The sequence below is a fragment of the Cupressus sempervirens genome, chromosome 9, assembly GCF_028749045.1.
Source record: "Cupressus sempervirens isolate cs-2001-9-10 chromosome 9, ASM2874904v1, whole genome shotgun sequence".
Lineage (NCBI taxonomy): Eukaryota > Viridiplantae > Streptophyta > Pinopsida > Cupressales > Cupressaceae > Cupressus > Cupressus sempervirens.
The window spans coordinates 684220234-684242938 of record NC_143126.1 but is presented as its reverse complement, the minus strand read 5'-3'; the positions used below and the strand labels follow the sequence as shown (position 1 = coordinate 684242938).

At 37.5% G+C, this 22705-nt stretch overlaps 1 pseudogene; it reads left to right on the top strand.

The window, feature by feature from the left end:
- The first annotated feature begins 6212 nt into the window (after positions 1–6212).
- LOC149540575 (pirin-like protein) lies at positions 6213–22483 on the top strand (annotated as a pseudogene).
- Positions 22484–22705: the final 222 nt, after the last annotated feature.

Genomic DNA, 22705 nt, shown 5'->3' with positions numbered 1-22705 from the left:
CCTCCAAATTATTGAATGGTGGTCTGGGGAAAGCACCCTTATTATTTATAATCAATGGATGATCCTAAATCAATGAACTAAATCTTATTTTGGGCCAAACTTTTAAAAAGATACCAAGTTTTAAAGAAAATCCCTGCAATAAATATGTGCGTCCCCAATCAAATCTATTTTGGGCCAAAGGGAGAAAGGATAAAAGGTTTCATGGAAAGTCTCTAGAATAGAACACATGTCATATCTACTACTCAACATGTAACTAAACTTAAATGCTTACCAAATATTGGTGAATATGACTAGATCAATTAAGATAATCACTAGAAATTGTAGGAAAAAATATTTAATTTATGGCATGAAAAAACTAGATTCTATTGATGAAGTCATCACTAAAATGCAAATACAAGTATGTATAATTATTGGCGATCAGTGTAAGAATGAGACCCAATTTTTGTAAAGTGTAGTTGATATAGCCACTCCAAAAGTGAAAAAGAAATAGCTAAATATGGGTTCCTTGATGAATGAGATTAGTCAATTGGCAAATATTGGCCACTAAAGTTATCCTTGTAGCCAACCCTCCATCTTTCTCCTCTAGAGTCAAGACAAAAATAAATTCATTGGTTGATATGTAAGGAAGATGTGGAGAACAGGACCAAACAAACCTTATATGATACAAAAGCCAAGTTTCCCAAGGATGTCAATTGGGTCATAAACATTAGTAACAAGAATAATCTCCCTAGAGTCCAAGCTAGAGTTTACCATGGAAAGAGTGGAATAACTAGATATCCACCGTAGTAAAAAAGTTATCCTTAAATCCCAAAAAGGTATATACCTCCAGAAAAATCCCTAGGAACCAATGCAATAACACTATTGAAAATGTCAAATACTAGGAGCACACTCAAGCATGTAATTGATAAAAATCTTAGTCTCTTAAATACCAAAGATATACCAAAAATGAAAGGTGACCGAATCATGAATATCCTTTTTGTCGAGGGAGGATATTCACCCTTGTACATTCCAAGAGAGAATAATCATTAAGGAGATTAGAAAAAGTTAGCATCAATGGGTTTGATTAACCTAGATTCTACCAACACTTTCCCAATTAGTTTAATCTTATCTTTGATCTTTATTGTGGCCAATTTTAGAAGAATTGTTGAAAGGACCTTTCTTAAGGGGTTGAATCTACAAGCCTAAAACCTAAGAAGAATATTTTCCTTTACTGGAATGTAACACCTCATTGACCATGTTTTTAAAAATAATATCATCTTATAAGACTTTAGAATCACTTGGACCTCACAAATTAGAGACCCTAGGAGATGCTTATTGATTTTTTAAACATTGTAAAGATTGAATATTTTGAACAATTCCCTACTCCTACATAACATCCATGCTCATGAAAGTAGCCCCACAAGTCACATCAACTACCATCTCTTATTCCAAGGATAAAGTTTCCAACTTCTCAAAGAAATTAAAGCCATCATACCTATCCCTATAAGTCCTCTTTTGACCCCTAACCTTAGTATGAGGCTTAGTAGACGTAAAACCATCCTTATCTGAGACACCATACATCATAGTAGTTTCTCCTTTTCATGTTTATCCACTTTCAAAGTTGGAAGAGAAGGAAAATTGTTAGCATCAACAACTTTATTTACCCTAGGACATTGTCATTCCCATACTTGTGAAAAATTAATTCAATACCAAAAAGGGAGAGTCTGCTAATCTAATAGTTGAACCCAAGATGAAGAGCCTAAATAATTTTTGAATGAATTTGGCAAGGGATTAATCACATCAATCTCTACACAAATATGAGCAAAAATAATTATCTTTTTATCAAAGGTTTTTTCAAGTCTCTCTAGTCAAGTTCCTAAGCCAAGCAATAATCTTCTACATACTATCATTTGTCCAAAATTCTAGTAAAAGCCACAAGAGACAAACTCAAACAAGAACCCTTGTGAAAAAATTTTCCGCTAAATTGAAGCCCACATGCTTGATTTTAATAAACAAGCCTACTTGATTATAAAAGTAACCCCATCCTAAACTGCCTAATTCCTATTAGTCAGATTTTAAAAATTAACCATGAAATAACTATTCACAACCAACATAATCTCTGAATCATCCTCAACTTGCAAAAAATGACTCATCATAGATTCCGACATTGATAATAGATATAGATCCCAATAAATTTACATATTAGAAAATAATTGCTCAAATAAGAGACATCCTCAATAACTAAATCTGATGAAATGACAAAAAGTGGACATTCCTAATTCCTTGACAAATATGCATTCATTTTCTTAGGTTGGGGACCCTCGCCCATCTAAAACGAAACCCTTGCCCATCCAAAACAAGTATGATGGCCACTTCCAAACTTGAAGATGAAATATTAGATTTACAAGAAGTAATTTTAATTAATTGTAATATTAGATAATTAGTTATTGAAATTAAATATTTTTTCATGCATGGATATCTAAAATGCACATCTAAAAATATAAAGACATCAATTTGAAAATATTTTATTTATTTAAATTTTATTTGAAATTATTAGAAATAATTTAATTTACTACTTATTTTAGAAAATATATATTTTTAATACTATATTATACTAGGCAACTAGACAAATAGTTTATATTAGAAAGATACATAAAGAAGATATAGAAGATATATAAACTTCTTACTTTTCTTTTTGAAATTAAAGATGTTTCTAAATTTTTCTAATGTGAATATTAGAAACATATTTTTTTAGATATGTTAAAGAGAAGATTTTAAAAAGCTTATAGAAAACTAAGATGTTTCTAAGGGGAAATAATTCATTACTAAGGCTTAATATGTGATGAAGGATGTTGAAATTTTTATTATTATTCTTCGAATATATATGTGTGTATATGTATATATGTGTATATATATACACACACATATATAATATATTATAAGTCTATGTATAATTAAACCCTACCTATGATCAAATTAATACAATAATGAAAGACTTTAATCTAATTGAAACCCAATAAAAAATGAACCTTAACTATAACCCTAATTATGTTTTGACCATTATTACTAAGTGATTTACAACTCTCTCCCTACTTGAACTCTACATTATTTTAACCTTGATTACAACCATATCGCTAACCCCAATCCTAATATTCACTCTATCCAAACCCTAATAAAATCCTAATTCAAACCCCCACCAAAGTATAATTAGAACCGTTATCCATAGGATTAATGTTAATTTTAACCTTTAAGTATACTTCTAATCCTTCCCTGAACAATGCCCTACTCCTAAACATGGTATAAATCACAACTCTAAACTTTATCCTTACCCTAACTATATCTCATCCATAATCATGATTAAACCCCAACTCTAATCTTACTTTTAAAATGAAATCTAGACCTTATTCCTAACTATAATCCTAAATTATAAATCTTAATTATAAACCTAATTATAAAGAAAAATCGTAAAACTAACACTAAACTCTAATTCTAAACTAAAAGCTAAGTCCTAATCCTATTATAAACCCTAACCTTAAACATAATAATCATGATGTAAAAGTGCACCCTTATTCTTATCCTAACAATAACCCTAAATCCTAATGTTAAATATGTATACATGTTTAGACTACTAAATATTAATGTTGATTAAATGGTTACCCCTCATTCTAGATGTTAAACTCAATTCCTAACCTTTATTACTAAACCCTAATCATAACACAAACCCTAGATTAAAAAAATAATCATAGTCATGGCATGAGGCTAATCCTTTCTCCTACATTACTATCAAATTATAATATTAGCCATGATGTTAACCCTGACCATAATCATAATTTTAACTTTAATCCCTAAACCCTAATATTAACCCTAATACAAACTAAAACCATTACCATGTTCTAATCATAAAATAAACCCTTACCCTAACCATAATCCTAAATCCAACTCTAATCTTACTAGTAACCCTAACCATTGAATACAAGCTAAACCCAAATCCCAACTATTTTCTAAATTAAGAATAAATCTAAATATAAAAAAGATGAATAATTTAGAACCAAAACCTAACCCTGCCCTTAGTAGAATTTAAATCATAACCCTAACCAAACCCTACTGCAAACCTAATTGTATTCCTAACCTAAACCATGATTGTAATGATAATTCTATGCCTTGTACTAGCCATACTCAAAACCTTAACTATAACCATGACATATACCATAGAACATTAATCATTTTCTAAAACCTAAACCTAAACCTTAATCTTATGTCTAACCTAAATACCCACTTTAGCCCTAACCATGAATTAATTCTAGACCCTAACTCTAGCCAAAGTCATATTTACTAAATGCTAAACCATAATCATAATTGTTAAAGCCTAATTGTAAATGGTAAACCATAGACCTAAGTTCATATCGAACCATGTTATAAATGAAACCCTTACCCTAATTATTTTAGTTGATTCAACATATTACATTAAATCTTAGTAGTAAACCATAATGCTAACCCTAACCCTAACCATAATCATAAACTAAATCAAATCGCAACCATAAGGCTAATCCAAGATTTAATCCTAACCTTGACCCTAACCCAAACCCAAACCATTTCCCTAACCAAATCTCAATCTTTATCCTTAACCTAATTATATTTCCAATCCTAACCAAATAAATGTAAACCAAAATAAATTAAAAATAAATCTAGAAATCAAACACTAACCTTAATGACAAGGATAGATATAATATAAAATGTACCTCTGTAAGCAAGCTTAACCATGACATAAGTTGTAACCCTAAATGCTACCCCTAATGACGTAAATGGATTAAATGTATTACACACACTATACGTGCTACTAGCTAATATATACCTTATATTTAAAGTACATGTATCGAGACGTTTAATTTTTCATCATAAAGTGTATATTAGCTAGTTAATATATAACTCGTCCTTACCGTTAGTGATGAAAAACTAAATCAGCTTGGAACTATTTTACTAATATAATCCATCTGAAGCTTAAAATGGCGAGCAAACTTTCCTTCATTCTGCATTCTGCCATATCACAGACAACCAAACTTCAATTTTACAGACCAAAAAAGCAATGCAATGTCATTTAAAAGAAGAAACAACCTGAATTATATCACCCAGAAAGCCACCTGAATGAGCTCCATGAGAAAATGGACATCCTTGGTGTAGAGTTCAGCTCAGAGATGTCTAACAGCATGATGGACGTCTTCTGTAAGTGGATTTTCTTCTCCACCAATGGAAAATTTGTTTCTTCTTATCTCTTCAAAATGCTCTCTGGGACTGGGAGTCGCCATTGCTAAGTGGAGAATTCAAAGGTCCTATCAAACCCAACAAATTAGACAAATGTGTTGGTGCAGTATTTAAAATCCTGTTGAATCCAACAAATTGGATATCATTATAATTATTTGAAAATTAAATGAAGGCGATGTATTGCATGAGACCGGCAATACCTTCTTGCATGATATGCTCCAGGATAAAAACTTCCAAATCTTTAAAGAAGACGAGAGTTTCCTTTCAGAATTTTTTCCACTTGAAGACTCTCTTACGCTATATCATCCTGGATGTTATCATCCTGGAAGACATCAAAGTTCTTCTACTTGGGGTTCCTCTAGCAGGGGAAGCAGGAAGAGTGTTGGGACATCATATGGGCCAGCTAAGTCGCCAGCGCAATTTTCACTTGATTTTGCAAAAGGATGGGAGAATAGATTGCAAATTTTTAGACAAGCAATTGACAATATGAAAGACTCCACCCCCAATTCTTTGAAGATTAAGCTGGTGAAAATGTTATTCCCTTCAGAATCATCAGATAAAGAGCAGCCAGAAAGCAGTTCAGGCCTCAATCTCCTGAAGGTGACTGGGGATGCCTGCCTCAAAATGCTCATTGTTTCAGAAGTTCTGGGCGCCAAAGAAAGATGTAAAATGTGGCAATTTAAACTGGAGAATTTGCTGGGTGATGAAGTTTTAGAATTGGGGAAATGCTTTGGCAGAGGTTTATCAAGCGCTAAACCTCCGTCTTCTTCCGGTGATGGTGCTGATGAATGTGATTTAGAGATGCTCAGGGCCATTGCAGGAGCAGCCACTTTGAAGTTCTTCACAACCAAAGACTAAAGCTGTCAACCTATTTTTGAGTTACAACCATGTTGTGTAGAGGCATGCGAAACATATAAGTTAACTGTCAATATCTGTCCATTACATAAAAGTTATCTAAAGATTTTAGTGTTAAAATGATGTTGTGCGAGGCATATAAGCCGCCTCTTCATAAATTTATGAAGGAAAGTTTGCTCGCCATTTTAAGCTTCAGACGGATTATATAAATAAAATAGTTCAACGCAGATTTTTTTTTCATCACTATCCGTAAGGACGGGTAAAATACAAAATAGATGTATACACTCTCTCTCACACGTCTCTTTTTTTTATGGACTCAATTATATGAACCTAATGACATGTATATTATCAAAATAAAATTTATATTATCTACATTTGGAAATTAAATTCTACATACATAATATAATACTTTCTATATAATTCTATTTCAAAATGAATATATATTTTAGTTGTAAAATAGAAAATAGATTTATGTGTATTTTAAAATGTGTATATATTTAAATGTGTGATTTAATAGATAATTATATTTTACATTTCATTAATTAAGATTAAATATTTTTCTATTGAATATTGAATAAGATCTTCTAATTTGTCTTTAAATTTTTTGACTAGTTGAAAATCAATTTTGTAGTTGAAATATTTGAAACTCCAATAAATATATATCATATATAGTCAAATACAAACTTATCAACAACAAATTGATATCTAAAATCTTACCAATATTCAACATAATCAACACCAAATCGAACAACAATATAGCTTTAACTTGCACAGAATTCCAATTTACAAGATTAAATGTGAGATCACTTGTAAGAGAGAATATAGACTTCAAACTACTTCGAATATAGACTTCAAACTACTTTGAAAAGTAATGAACTAAGTTAAATTTAGATGTGCAGACAACAAATCAATCTAAAAAAGGTAATTAAGGATTTTCTAAGGAATAAACTTTCCAAGATTGTGTAAAACTTAAATAAAATCAAATACAAACCTGGAGGCAAACATTGCAAATACAAACCTGGAGGCAAACATTGCAACTACAAATATTATCAATGATAAATAAATCTTCTTGTCGATTTTAAAAAATTACCATCGACATACCACTGTGACTGAATGTCCGGCCATGTTCAAGATGACTTACTATAAATAGTAAGTATGCCCAAAGTTGCCTCAGAACCCCTCAGAAAGACCTGCAACTGAAACTGTCTAGGCCAAATAGCCTCTAAGCCCCTTTAATGTCCTAGTTAGCCTATGGGACTATGGGGAAATAGGCTAACGACAAAATCATGCTATGAATGCTAGAAAGGGGACATTACAGTTCGCCCTTCCCAAAATTGCTTGTCCTCAAACAATTTCAGCTCTGGATGCTGCAATATCTGCTCATTTTCCCAAGTAGCATCCTCAACAGGTAGGTTCCTCCACTTCACTAGATACTCCCTGATAGTCCTCTTGCGAAGCACCCTCTCCCTGGAGTCAAGTATGGCCTCGGGAACCAAGATAAGCTTCCCCTCATCATCAAGAGGTGGCAATACTACTTAAGGCACCACATTGTGACCCAATGCCTTCTTAAGGTGTGACACATGAAACACATTATGCACTTTACTGTCTGTAGGAAACTCCAACTCATAAGCTACTTCGCCCACTCTCCTGATTACTTTGAACAGTTCATAGTAGCGTGGTTCCAATTTCTCTGCTCCACTCTTCTTGAGAGAGGACTGTCTATACGGCTGTAACATGAGGTACACCATATCTCCCACCTCAAAAGACCTCTCAACCCTGTGCTGATCAACATATTGCTTCTGCTGATTTTGTGCCTTTTGCAAATTTTCCTTTAAGGATCGCATAATGTCCTGACACTCCTGCAAAGTATCCTTGGCCTTAGTCACCCTGTTGTCCCCAAATAACAAATCCAAAAAATTAGGAGCATCATACACGTATAGTGCCATAAAAGGGGACATTTGAATAGACATATGGAAAGAGGTATTATAGAAGTACTCCCCTAGATGTAGCCACTTCACCTAAGCCTTCTGCTCTCCTGCAATGTAGTTTCGAAGGTACCCCTCAACCCATTTGCTCACTATCTCTATCTGCCCATCAGTTTGGGGGTGGTAGCTGGTACTCGGAGTGAGCTTTGTTCCACATAACCTAAACAACTCCTGCCAAAAGTGGCTCATAAATCTGTTGTCTTTGTCACTGACTATGCTTCGTGTTATCCCATGTAGTTTGAATACCTCTCGAAAAAATAGTTTTGCTGTTTGTGCTGCTGAATATGTAGACAAAATTGCAAAGAAATGTGCAAATTTCGTCAATCTGTCTACCACAACAAAGATACAATCTCGACCCTGTGCCTTAGGGAGGCCTGTGATAAAATTCATGGAAATGCTATCCCACTTCTTCTCTGGTATGGGTAGGGGCTGTAGTAAACCACCCAGAAAAGAATGTTCCTGTTTGTTTTGCTGACACACAGGGCATTCCCTAACAAACTGAAGCACCTCTGATTTGAGTCCTTTCCAAGTGAAGCGCTCTCTCACCTGCTGATATGTCTTAAAGAATCTAGGATGTCCTGCCATTGGTGAATCATGAAATGCCCTCAAAATCTTCTACTTCATAGCAGACCCAGGTACTAAATAAATCCTTTCTTTGTAGATGATCAGATCATTTAAGACAGTGTATCGACTATCTTGAATAGCTCCCTCAATAATGCTAGATGCCCAACTATCCTTAGCATATTCTGCCAAGATCATCTCTCTCCAATCATCCATGACTATCCCAATAGCAAGCAAATGAGGCCTTCTAGATAAAGCATCTACAACAATATTTTTCTTCCCTTTGACATAGGTTATGTCAAAATCATAGGCCTATAATTTACTCACCCATTTCTGTTGCATTTCATTAAGGTCCTTTTGTCCAAGGAAATGTTTCAAGCTATTATGATCTGTTTTTACTGTGAATCGGCTTCCCACTAAGTACTGCCTGGACTTAGCTAGCGCGTGCATGATTGCTAGCATCTCTTTGTCGTAGATGCTGTAGGTTCTCTCCACACCTTGTAATTTTCTACTCTCATATGCGATGAGATGTTTGTCTTGCATGAGAACCGCTCCTAGGCCCTCTCCCAAGGCATACCACTGCAGCTCAAAGGGCCTGGTGAAATCTGGAATGGCTAAAATAAGACATGTACTCATCAGCTCCTTAAACCTGTCAAAACAATCCTGAGCCCTCTCTGACCACTTGAAACTATCTTTCCGTGTCAAATCTATAAGTGGTGTTGCTATCTGTGAAAATTCCTTCACAAATCTGCGGTAGAACCCACAAAGCCAGACAAATCCCTTGAGTTGTGAAGTGTTCCTCGGTGGTGGCCAATCCAGAATGGCCCTGATCTTGGCTGGGTCAACCCGAACACTTCCTGCACTAATAATATGCCCTAGATAGAGCAACTCTGTCATCCCAAACTCACATTTACTCATCTTGGCATATAATGACTCCCTCTCTAGAATACTGAGCACTGTATCAATATGCTTCAAATGTTCCTCCCAAGTACGGTTGTATATCAGTATATCATCAAAAAATATCAACACAAACTTCCTCAACTGATCTCTGAACACTATTCATACAGGACTGGAAAGTGGCAGGGGAATTTGTCAACCCAAAGGGCATGACTAAGAACTCAAAATGTCCATAGTGGCATCTAAAAGCTGTCTTCTCCACATCCACCTCTCTAACCCGTATTTGATGGTAGCCGAATCTCAAATCAATCTTGGAGAACTAGCATGCACCATGCAATTCATCAATAAGCTCATCGATGCGCGGGATAGGGTATCGGTTCTTGATTGTCTTCTTGTTTAGCTCCCTATAATCAATGCACATCCTCATTGTACCATCCTTCTTCTTCACCAATACTACTGAAGAAGCGAAAGGACTTTTTCTTGGCCCTATGTGCCCCATGTCAATCAACTCCTTAATTGCCTTTTCTATTTCATCCTTATATCTCTTCGAATGGTGTTAAGGTGTGATGATAACAGGCTTAGCCACTTCCTCTAATTCAATAACATGCTCGATTCCCCTATGCGGGGGTCTCCCTAGAAGTATCTCACCAAACACCTTAGTATGTTTGGTTATTATTTTTTGTACATCAGGTGGATACTCTAGTTTATGCTGCTCTGTCATCTCAGGCATTACTCTAAACTCTGCTGCCCATTGCACCTGATCATGTCTAAAGAAACTCTGCATCCACTTGAGTGACACCACTCGAAGTCTGCCATCTGACAAATCTCTGAGCACTATCTTCTTACCATTTGCCTCAAACCTCATTTCCATTTTCTCAAGGTTAAATGTGAACTCTACCAGAGACTTCATCCTGTTCATCCCAAGCACCATATCCTGATCACCAATGTTGACCACAAAGAAATCTCCTATCATGTCATAATCTCCCAAACGAAGCTGCAAGTTGGAGATTTTCTTAGTACATTCAATTTTGAAGCCATCGGCAACCATCACCTTAAATCCCCTATGCTCCTCGGTATGTAGCCCTCTGCGTGTCACAAACTTCTCATCAATGAAGTTATGTGTCGCCCCTATATCAATAATTGCCACAACTCTCTATCCATCCAAGGTTCCCCTAACTCTGAAAGTTACGGTCTCCTGTATACTTGACAACTGAGCTATCGTGCTATCACCGCGTGCTTCCTCCTGTGAAGAACTATCATCATCTCCATCTGATTCAGATGACTGCTCTAAATCTCCATATACTGACTCTTGGGCTGAAAAGTACTCCATCTGCTTAGCTTTTGCTTTCAATGGACACTTATGTGACAAATCTCAAGGCTCCCTGCAATGAAAACAAAGCTTCTTCTTCCTGAGATCATTAAGTGTCTCATTGTTCAACCTCTTACTTTCCTCCTTAGCAGGCTGAACCTCTTTATGAAAAGGTTTCTTGTCCTTATCTTTCCTTGAAGGGAAACTCTTTGCCTGGAATTTATTTTTCGAAGATGAAGAGGAATCCATGTCACAAGCTTTCTTAATGGCTTCCTACAAAGTGGGAGGGTTGAGAGCTTTAATCCACCCTCTCAATGGATCAGCTAACCCATCCATAAATAGAACTAGTATCCTCCGTTCAGATACATCTGTTACTAACACTGCAAGTTTCTGAAACTCTAAAATGTATGTTTCCAATGAGCCCCACTATTTAAGCTGAGCTAACTCCTTGAAATGGAGTTCTGGATCCTTCCTATCAAAATGTTCAATCAGCCTCTCTGTAAACTCCACATATGAGGTAATGTGTGCATGTCCCATAGTGACCATACCATGATGCCACCACTCATGTGCTAACCCATCCAGATGAATTGTTGCGTACTTAATAGCTTCTTCCTCGGGCATAAGGTTCAATTGAAAGTATGTGTCAAGCTTTTGAACCCAAGCTCTTGCTGTAGACTTTCCTGAGCCATCATAATATGGTAACTCAAGTCTCCCTACTTTCTTCTGTAGCTCATAGCTCTGGTTCCTGTCATGTCCACATGGCATATGTTTCATCCGCACATCCATATACTCCCTAAAGGTAATTGCATCATTAAAATCTGGCTCTCTGGCTTCCCAATCTCTCCTCAACTGGTCCTATATATCAGTAATCTGGGGCTCTAGTACGAGCTGCTCTGGAGCTCTAGGAGGAAATGTAGGAATCATGGGCCTTGAACTCACTGTCCTAGCTCGCTGGGGTGCATGACCGAAATTGTTCCCAACTTGTTCATCTCCATTATGTGTCCCATCCTGATCATTTCCATTCTAATTGTTACCATTCTGATTATTTCTTCCACCCATGTTAGCATTCAACCCCATTTGACGAGCCATCATCTGCATCATAAGATCCAATCTCTGATTCTGTTCCTGTGCCCTTTGTTCTGCTACTCGCTGACCCTGTACCAAGGTCTCTAATAACTGTAAGAATCTTTCCTCTCCAGGCTCTGGACCGGCATTCCCGCCTCCACCTAATCTTGTATTCCTGTCATCTCGGTCATCCATATTGCTGTCTTGATCAAAGAATACCTCCGTTGTGTCTGTATGACTGGATTCTATACCCCCCTGTACGGATGAACTAGACTGTTTGCTTTGCAGGTCTGAACTCCTACTTTGTCTTGCTCTGGTATTGCAAAAATTATAAGGCCCCTGTCGCATGCTCAAACATAAATGCTCTGATTTTAGTGTTTTGACATTTCATCAAACACTTTCCCCTCTATCTGCCAGTTCCAAATTTTCTATAAGACCTCCACAGGATGGCAGGACTTATAGCTCTGATACCACTGTAATATCCTCCCCTGATTTGAACTTTGACTTGCAGAAATTTAACTTAAGGAATATTGTCAAACACTTTGTATGCAAACTCATAAAGCTAATTTCCTCAATAAATTGCTTTCCAATGAGCAGATTTACGAACAACTATGAAGTGACATTAAAATGCATAATACACATCATAACATTTTCACAAACACTTGGTACACATTCAATAGTATATGAAAAATCTGGAAACTCTTTCAATCTGCTAATAAAGGGTGATTTTTAAATGTAGATGTGCACTTACAGCTGCCTTAAAGGCTGCAACAACTATTCAAACTTGTATTCAACAATTATTATGCAAAATATCAAAATTTGACAGAAGAAACCTAGAATTAGTGGCCGTAGTATTTTGTAGATGTAGTCGGCCAGCCCTCCAAACTTCTAATCAGCTGAAAAAACAAGTAAACTTGATACCAACACTATTCACGCCGTACTGTAGCAAAATATTGTTCATGCCGACTGTAGAAAAAACTAACTTCAGATCTGCACCTCAAACCCTTGTAAATTTCTTTATGCAAATGCCCCAAATGAAACCCAGTGTGTTTCCTGAAGTGAAAACACCCTTGATCCTCCTGACTGTGTCTTCCAACAGCGAAGAGAATGCTAGCAAAGAGGGATTTCGTCCTCCAAGCCCGATAATCAAATATCCAGCAACATAATATTAATCTTCATCCAAGCATACAAAAGAAAAGCTCTTCCATTTCTTTTATAGTGTTCTCACAAGAGCTCAATCCTTCGTTTTCTCAATGTGGGATAAAACATAACTCCCTTTATGTACCTTATGTCTCCAATGTGTTATAAAAATAAAGGAAACTCTTTTAATTTAAATATTTCCCACAAACTATAGTCTATGCATTAATAAAGTTAAATATTTAAATTTAACTTTATAAAATGGCTTTATCAATGCATAACAAATCTTATCAATGATAAATAAATCTTCTTGTCGATTTTAAACAATTACCATCGACATACCACTGTGACTAAATGTTTGGCCATGTCCAAGATGACTTACTATAAATAGTAAGTATGCCCAAAGTTGCCTCAGAACCCCTCAGAAAGACTTGCAACTGAAACTGTCTAGGCCAGATGGCCTCTAAGCCCCTTTAATGTCCTAGTTAGCCTACGAGACTGTGGGGAAATAGGCTAACGACAACATCATGCTATGAATGCTAGAAAGGGGACATTACAGTCCGCCCTTCCCAAAATTGCTTGTCCTCAAACAATTTCAGGTTTGGATGCTGCAATATCTGCTCATTTTCCCAAGTAGCATCCTCAACAGGTAGGTTCCTCCACTTCACTAGATACTCCCTGATAGTCCTCCTGCGAAGCACCCTCTCTCTGGAGTCAAGTATGGCCTCAAGAACCAAGATAAGCTTCCCCTCATCATCAAGAGGTGGCAATACTACTGAAGGCACCACATTGTGACCCAATGCCTTCTTAAGGCGTGACACATGGAACACATTATGCACTTTATTGTCTGCAGGCAACTCCAACTCATAAGCTACTTCGCCCACTCTCCTGATTACTTTGAACGGTCCATAGTAGCGTGGTTTCAATTTCTCTGCTCCACTCTTCTTGAGAGAGGACTGTCTATACGGCTGTAACATGAGGTACACCATATCTCCCACCTCAAAAGACCTCTCAACCCTGTGCTGATCAGCATATTGCTTCTGCTGATTTTGTACCTTTTGCAAATTTTCCTACAAGGATCGCATAATGTCCTCACACTCCTGCAAAGTATCCTTGGCCTTAGGCACCCTGTTGTCCCCAAATAACAAATCCAAAAAATTAGGAGCATCATACCCGTACAGTGCCATAAAAGGGGACATTTGAATAGACATATGGAAAGAGGTATTATAGCAGTACTCCCCTAGATGTAGCCACTTCACCCAGGCCTTCTGCTCTCCTGCAATGTAGTTTCGAAGGTACCCCTCAACCCATTTGTTCACTATCTCTATCTGCCCATCAGTTTGGGGGTGGTAGCTGGTACTCAGAGTGAGCTCTGTTCCACATAACCTGAACAACTCCTACCAAAAGTGGCTCATAAATCTGGTGTCTTTGTCACTGACTATGCTCCGTGGTATCCCATGTAGTCTGAATACCTCTCAAAAAAATAGTTCTGCTATTTGTGCTGCTGAATATGTAGACAAAATTGCAAAGAAATGTGCAAATTTTGTCAATCTGTCTACCACAACAAAGATACAATCCCGACCCTGTGCCTTGGGGAGGCCTGTGATAAAATCCATGGAAATGCTATCCCACTTCTTCTTTGGTATGGGTAGGGGCTGTAGTAAACCACCCGGAAAAGAATGTTCCTGTTTGTTTTGCTGACACACAGGGCATTCCCTAACAAACTGAAGCACCTCTTATTTGAGTCCTTTCCAAGTGAAGCGCTCTCTCAACTGCTGATATGTCTTAAAGAATCTGGGATGTCCTACCATTGGTGAATCATGAAATGCCCTCAAAATTTTCTGCTTCATAGCAGACCTGGGTACTAAATAAATCCTTTCCTTGTAGATGATCGGATCATTTACGACAGTTATCGACTATCTTGAATAGCTCCCTCAATAATGCTAGATGCCCAACTATCCTTAGCATATTCTGCCAAGATCATCTCTCTCTAATCATCCATGACTATCCCAACAGCAAGCAAATGAGGCCTTCTAGATAAAGCATCTGCAACAATATTTTTCTTCCCTTTGACATAGGCTATGTCAAAATCATAGGCCTATAATTTACTCACCCATTTTTGTTGCCTGTCATTAAGGTCCTTCTGTCCAAAGAAATGTTTCAAGCTATTATGATCTGTTTTTATTGTGAATCGGCTTCCCACTAAGTACTGCCTGGACTTAGCTAGCGCATGCATGATTGCTAGCATCTCTTTGTCGTAGATGCTATAGGTTCTCTCAACACCTCATAATTTTCTACTCTCATATGCGATGGGATGTTTTTCTTGCATGAGAACAGCTCCTATGCTCTCTCTCAAGGCATCACACTGCAGCTCAAAGGGCCTGGTGAAATCTGGAATGGCTAAAATAGGACATGTACTCATCAGCTCCTTAAACCTGTCAAAACAATCCTGAGCCCTCTCTGACCACTTGAAACTATCTTTCCGTGTCAAATCTATAGTTGGTGTTGCTATCTGTGAAAATCCCTTCACAAATCTACGGTAGAACCCACAAAGCCTGAGAAATTCCTTGAGTTGTGAAGTGTTCCTCGGTGGTGGCCAATCCAGAATGGCCCTGATCTTGTCTGGGTCAACCCGAACACTTCCTGCACTAATAATATGCCCTAGATAGAGAAACTCTGTCATCCCAAACTCACATTTACTCATCTTGGCATATAATAACTCCCTCTCTAGAATACTGAGCACTGTATCAATATGCTTCAAATGTTCCTCCCAAGTACGGTTGTATATCAGTATATCATCAAAAAATATCAACACAAACTTCCTCAACTGATCTCTGAACACTCTATTCATACAGGACTGGAAAGTGGCAGGGGAATTTGTCAACACAAAGGGCATGACTAAGAACTCAAAATGTCCATAGTGGCATCTAAAAGCTATCTTCTCCACATCCACCTCTCTAACCCATATTTGATGGTAGCCGGATCTCAAATCAATCTTGGAGAAGTAGCATGCACCATGCAATTCATCAATAAGCTCATCGATGCGCAGGATAGGGTATCGGTTCTTGGTTGTCTTCTTGTTTAGCTCCCTATAATCAATGCACATCCTCATTGTACCATCCTTCTTCTTCACCAATACTACTGAAGAAGCGAAAGGACTTTTTCTTGGCCGTATGTGCCCCATGTCAATCAACTCCTTAATTGCCTTTTCTATTTCATCCTTATATCTCTTCGGATGGCAGTAAGGTGTGATGATAACTGGCTTAACCCCTTCCTCTAATTCAATAACATGCTCAATTCCCCTATGTGGGGGTCTCCCTGGAGGTATCTCACCAAACACCTTAGTATGTTTGGTTATTATTTTTTGTACATCAGGTGGATACTCTAGTTTATGCTGCTCTGTCATCTCAGGCATTACTCTAAACTCTGCTGCCCATTGCACCTGATCATGTCTAAAGAAACTCTGCATCCACTTGAGTGACACCACTCGAAGTCTCCCATCTGACAAACCTCTGAGCACTATCTTCTTACCATTTTCCTCAAACGTCATTTCCATTTTCTCAAGGTTAAATGTGAACTCTACCAGAGACTTCATCCAGTTCATCCCAAGCACCATATCCTGATCACCAATGTTGACCACAAAGAAATCTCCTATCATGTCATAATCTCCCAAATGAAGCTGCAAGTTGGAGATTTTCTTGGTACATTCAATTTTGAAGCCATCGGCAACCATCACCTTAAATCCCCTATGCTCCTCTGCATGTAGCCCTCTGCGTGTCACAAACTTCTCATCAATGAAGTTATGTGTCACCCCTGTATCAATGAGTGCCACAACTCTCTGTCCATCCAAGGTTCCCCTAACTCTGAAAGTGACAGCCTCCTTTATACTTGACAATTGAGCTATCGTGCTATCACCGCGTGCTTCCTCCTATGAAGAACTATCATCATCTCCATCTGATTCAGATGACTGCTCTGAATCTCCATCTACTGACTCTTAGGCTGAAAAGTACTCCATCTGCTTAGCTTTTGCTTTCAATGGACACTTATGTGACAAATCCCAAGGCTCCCTGCAATGAAAACAAAGCTTCTTCTTCCTGAGATCATTAAGTGTCTCATTGCCCAACCTCTTACTTTCCTCCTTAGCAGGCTGAACCTCTTTATGAAAAGGTTTCTTGTCCTTATCTTTCCTTGAAGGGAAACTCTTTGCCTGGAATTTATTTTTTGAAGATGAAGAGGAATCCATGTCACAAGCTTTCTTAATGGCTTCCTACAAAGTGGGAGGGTTGAGAGCTTTAATCCACCCTCTCAATGGATCAGCTAACCCATCCATAAATAGAACTAGTATCCTCCGTTCAGATACATCTGTTACTAACACTGCAAGTTTCTGAAACTCTAAAATGTATGTTTCCAATGAGCCCCACTATTTAAGCTGAGCTAACTCCTTGAAATGGAGTTCTGGATCCTTCCTATCAAAATGTTCAATCAGCCTCTCTGTAAACTCCACATATGAGGTAATGTGTGCATGTCCCATAGTGACCATACCATGATGCCACCACTCATGTGCTAACCCATCCAGATGAATTGTTGCGTACTTAATAGCTTCTTCCTCGGGCATAAGGTTCAATTGAAAGTATGTGTCAAGCTTTTGAACCCAAGCTCTTGCTGTAGACTTTCCTGAGCCATCATAATATGGTAACTCAAGTCTCCCTACTTTCTTCTGTAGCTCATAGCTCTGGTTCCTGTCATGTCCACATGGCATATGTTTCATCCGCACATCCATATACTCCCTAAAGGTAATTGCAGTAGTAAAATTTGGCCCTCCGGCTTCCCAATCTCTCCTCAACTGGTCCTGTATATCAATAATCTGGGGCTCTAGTACAAGCTGCTCTGGAGCTCTAGGAGGAAATGTAGGAATCATGGGCCTTGAACTCACTGTCCTAGCTCGCTGGGGTGCATGACCAAAATTGTTCCCAACTTTTTCATCTCCATTATGTGTCCCATCCTGATCATTTCCATTTTGATTGTTACCATTCTGATTATTTCCTCCACCCATGTTAGCATTCAACCCCATTTGACGAGCCATCATCTACATCATAAGATCTAGTCTCTGATTATGTTCCTGTGCCCTTTGTTCTGCTACTCGCTGACCCTGTACCAAGGTCTCTAATAACTGTAAGAATCTTTCCTCTCCAGGCTCTGGACCAGCATTCCCGCCTCCACCTAATCTTGTATTCCTGTCATCTCGATCACCCATATTGCTGTCTTGATCAAAGAATACCTTCGTTGTGTCTGTATGACTGGATTCTATACCCCCCTGTATGGATGAACTAGACTATTTGCTTTGCAGGTTTGAACTCCTACTTTGTCTTGCTTTGGTATTGCAAAAATTATAAGGCCCCTGTCGCATGCTCAAACATAAATGCTCTGATTTTAGTGTTTTGACATTTCATCAAATACTTTCCCCTCTATCCGCCAGTTCCAAATTTCCTATAAGACCTCCACAGGATGGCAGGACTTATAGCTCTGATACCACTGTAATATCCTCCCCTGATTTGAACTTTGACTTGCAGAAATTTAACTTAAGGAATATTGTCAAACACTTTGTATGCAAACTCATAAAGCTGATTTCCTCAATAAATTGCTTTCCAATGAGCAGATTTATGAACAACTATGAAGTGACATTAAAATGCATAATACACATCATAACATTTTCACAAACACTTGGTACACATTCAATAGTATATGAAAAATCTGGAAACTCTTTCAATATGCTAATAAAGGGTGATTTTTAAATGTAGATGTGCAGTTATAGCTGCCTTAAAGGCTGCAACAACTATTCAAACTTGTATTCAACAATTATTATGCAAAATATCAAAATTTGATAGAAGAAACCTAGAATTAGTGGCCGTAGTATTTTGTAGATGTATTCAGCCAGCCCTCCAAACTTCTAATCAGCCAGAAAAACAAGTAAACTTGATACCAACACTGTTCACGCCGTACTGTAGAAAAATACTATTCATGCCGACTGTAGCAAAAACTAACTTCAGATCTGCACCTCAAACCTTTGTAAATTTCTTTATGCAAACGCCCCAAATGAAACCCAGTGTGTTTCCTGAAGTGAAAACACCCTTGATCCTCCTGATTGTGTCTTCCAACAGCGAAGAGAATGCTAGCAAAGAGGGATTTCGTCCTCCAAGCCCGATAATCAAATATCCAGCAACATAACATTAATCTTCATCCAAGCATACAAAATAAAAGCTCTTCCATTTCTTTTATAGTGTTCTCACAAGAGCTCAATCCTTCATTTTCTCAATGTGGGATAAAACATAACTCCCTTTATGTACCTTATGTCTCCAATGTGTTATAAAAATAAAGGGAACTCTTTTAATTTAAATATTTCCCACAAACTATAGTCTATGCATTAATAAAGTTAAATATTTAAATTTAACTTTATAAAATGGCTTTATCAATGCATAAAAAATCTTATCAATGATAAATAAATCTTCTTGTCGATTTTAAACAATTACCATCGACATACCACTGTGACTGAATGTCCGGCCATGTCCAAGATGACTTACTATAAATAGTAAGTATGCCCAAAGTTGCCTCAGAACCCCTCAAAAAGACCTGCAACTGAAACTATCTAGGCCAAATGGCCTCTAAGCCCCTTTAATGTCCTAGTTAGCCTACGGGACTATGGGGAAATAGGCTAACGACAACATCATGCTATGAATGCTAGAAAGGGGACATTACATGATGGCATCTTCATCTCTTAAGAAAAATATGCAGGCAGATCTTGGAGAGATTAAAAATGCAGAACAGTAAGGCAACCCCCACACCAACAACAGTAGGTCTAAAGTTGAGCAATGAAGACTCTAACAAGAGAGTAGATCCGACACTATATAAGAGTATGGTTGGAGGTTTAATGTATTTGACTACAACTCAGCTAGACTTGATGCATGTAGTAAGTCTAATTTTCAAATTTGTGGAAACACCAAAGGATTCCCATTGGCAAGAGGGAAAAAGAATCCTAAGGTATGTGAAAGGTACCAAGAGATTTGGGATTTTGTATACTACAGCAAATGAATTTAAGTTGATAGGTTATACTGATAGTGATTGGGTTGGAAGTATAGATGATAGGAAGAGCACTTCTAGATATCTATTTCATATGGGATCGGGTGCAATTTCATGAGCATGCAAGAAGCAACCTATTGTTTCTCAATCTACAAAAGAGGCTGAGTATATAGCAGCAAATGTAGCAGCATGTCAGGCTATTTGGTTAAGGAGGATCTTGAAAAATTTGAATGAAAGGCAAGAGGATGGAACCACAATTTATTGTGACAACATCTCATCAATTGCATTGTCCAAGAATACAGTCTTCCATGGTAGAAGCAAGTATATTGAGATCAGATATCACTTCATCAAAGAGTTGGTGGAGAATGGGGATTTTAAAATGGAATTTTGTAAGTCTGAGCAGTAGCTAGCAGACATTTTCACAAAGCCATTAGACATTGGAACTTTTGTACACCTAAGAGAGTATCTTGGTGTAGTTAATGTGGATTAGTAGTGATCCTTATTTTGTTTGGCTTAGGACAAAGGGGGGGGGGGGGGGTGTTGGAATTTAATGTGGTGGTTCTCTTGCCCTTGGAGCCAAATGGCCACCTACCACCTGACGGATTGTAGAAAGTTCAAAAAATTTATTTCCAGTAGGTGAGTTTGAAAAATGAGAGGGAAAAATGTTTTAGCTTTGAAGAAAAAAAATGAATGATTAGATTCATTCGACTAGACAGAGAGTGAGAGCCATTTTTTTGAAGAGATTAAAAGTTGCAAAGAAAAGAAGTGATCAACAGATCCAGCCGTCAAAGTGCAAAAATAGAAGGAAGTTCATTTCGTGCCTGCAGATGCACGTATTTCTTCTTTGGTCATTTTGTAAGTTTTTAGTTTATTGGTTTCAACCTGAGAAACAGTGATTGCTCTAGGTGTTATTGTATGCAGCCATTAGAGCTGCAAGTTTGGAGTTTAAAGTTTGAAGCTTTATTAGTTTAAAGTTTTAGGGTTATTTTAAGGTTTTCCTGTTGAAGATGAATGCTCCTAGATTTTGTAATGTTTTAATTCAAAGTTGAGTAGAAAGAAAGTAGACATACACAAATCCATTGCTCTTCCCTTATTTGTTGCATTTGAGAAGATTATTGTTGAATATTTTAAGTTTTGACTCTCTAGTTTTAATAGTGAAATTATTCATGTTATAAACCTAGTCACTTGGCTTGGCCTTTTCTCTATAGTTGAAGTCGATTTCACTCGGCATCCATTGGTGCCAAGTTTCCCTTTGAGTGCCAAGCTCACTTGACTCCCTCCTGCCACTCGACTCCTTAAGGTGCCAAGCAAAACTGTCACTCGGCACCTTCACGTGCCAAGCATTTTTAAAAAAAAATTTGTCATTTATTTTTCACATAATGAAGTTGAGGCCAAACTCTTAATGGTCTCCAAAAAATTAGTGGCGAAAGTCTCATTTTCAAGAACATTGGATTTGATTTCTGCTACCAAATTCTATACAGTTTAATCAAAAAGTTTAGGATGAGAATGGGCAAGTTAATAGATGCCATTTATGCCTTTTCCAGATGAAGCTGTAGCGAAGGCTGTGGATGAAATATTTTTGTAGGACATAAGGGCACTATCAAGGCTGGTGATCTGCAGATTTTGATTAATATCTCCTAGTCTTCCACTCTAACATTTACCATCATAGTGGTAATGCTTTTCTCTTTTCAGTTTTCTGTGATGGTCATGTACTGAAGGTCTTTTATGGTAATGTGTTGTGTAGTGGATGATCGCAGGTAGGGGTATTGTCCACTCTAAAATTCCAGCTGGAGCAAGAGTTGTGGGTTAATCTTGCTGCCAAAGACAAGATGTGAGTGCCTTCTTATAACCTCAATATTCTTAGCATATCAAGTAACCACTTTTCCTTTAAAATGAATATTTTCATGTAACTTATAAAACTATTTCTTTTTTATGACCTGGTCAGGATTGAGGGTAAGTATCAAGAACTTGAAGGGAAAGACATACCCAAAGTTGAAAGAGATGGAGTGAAGGCAATTGCTATAGCAAGAGAAGCTCTGGGCATCGAATCTCCTATCTATACGAGAACTCCCACTATGTATTTGGATTTCACAATGGAGGCAGAATTTGTGCTTCATCAGGTGAATACAGAGAGTTGGAATGCATTTGTGTACATACATTTGGTGCCCCAATTTCATCTATGGTGGGTGCTCATCACACCCTTTTATTGAGCAGTGGAGATGGGTTGAGTGTGTGGAATAACAATGTGAATAACAAGCCATGTAGATTCATTGTAATTGGAGGGTAGCCATTAAATGAACCAGTAGTCCAACATGGGCCCTTTTTGAGGAACAACAGACAAGAGATAGTGCAAACAATTTAAGATAATCATTTGGGAAGAAATGGATTTGAGAGAACCAATGCATGGCATTCCCGGATTGGTCAAACATGATTTCTTTATCTTTCAAAACCTGGGACTTAAAAATTTGGGATTTTTACAAACCTTCGTTTAGCCAAATCAAGGTTTTCTAAATTTTCATTTCGATTTTTGGAAAACATTTTTATGCGTAAGCTTGGAGTTGAAGGAAAATTTCAAAAGGTAGTC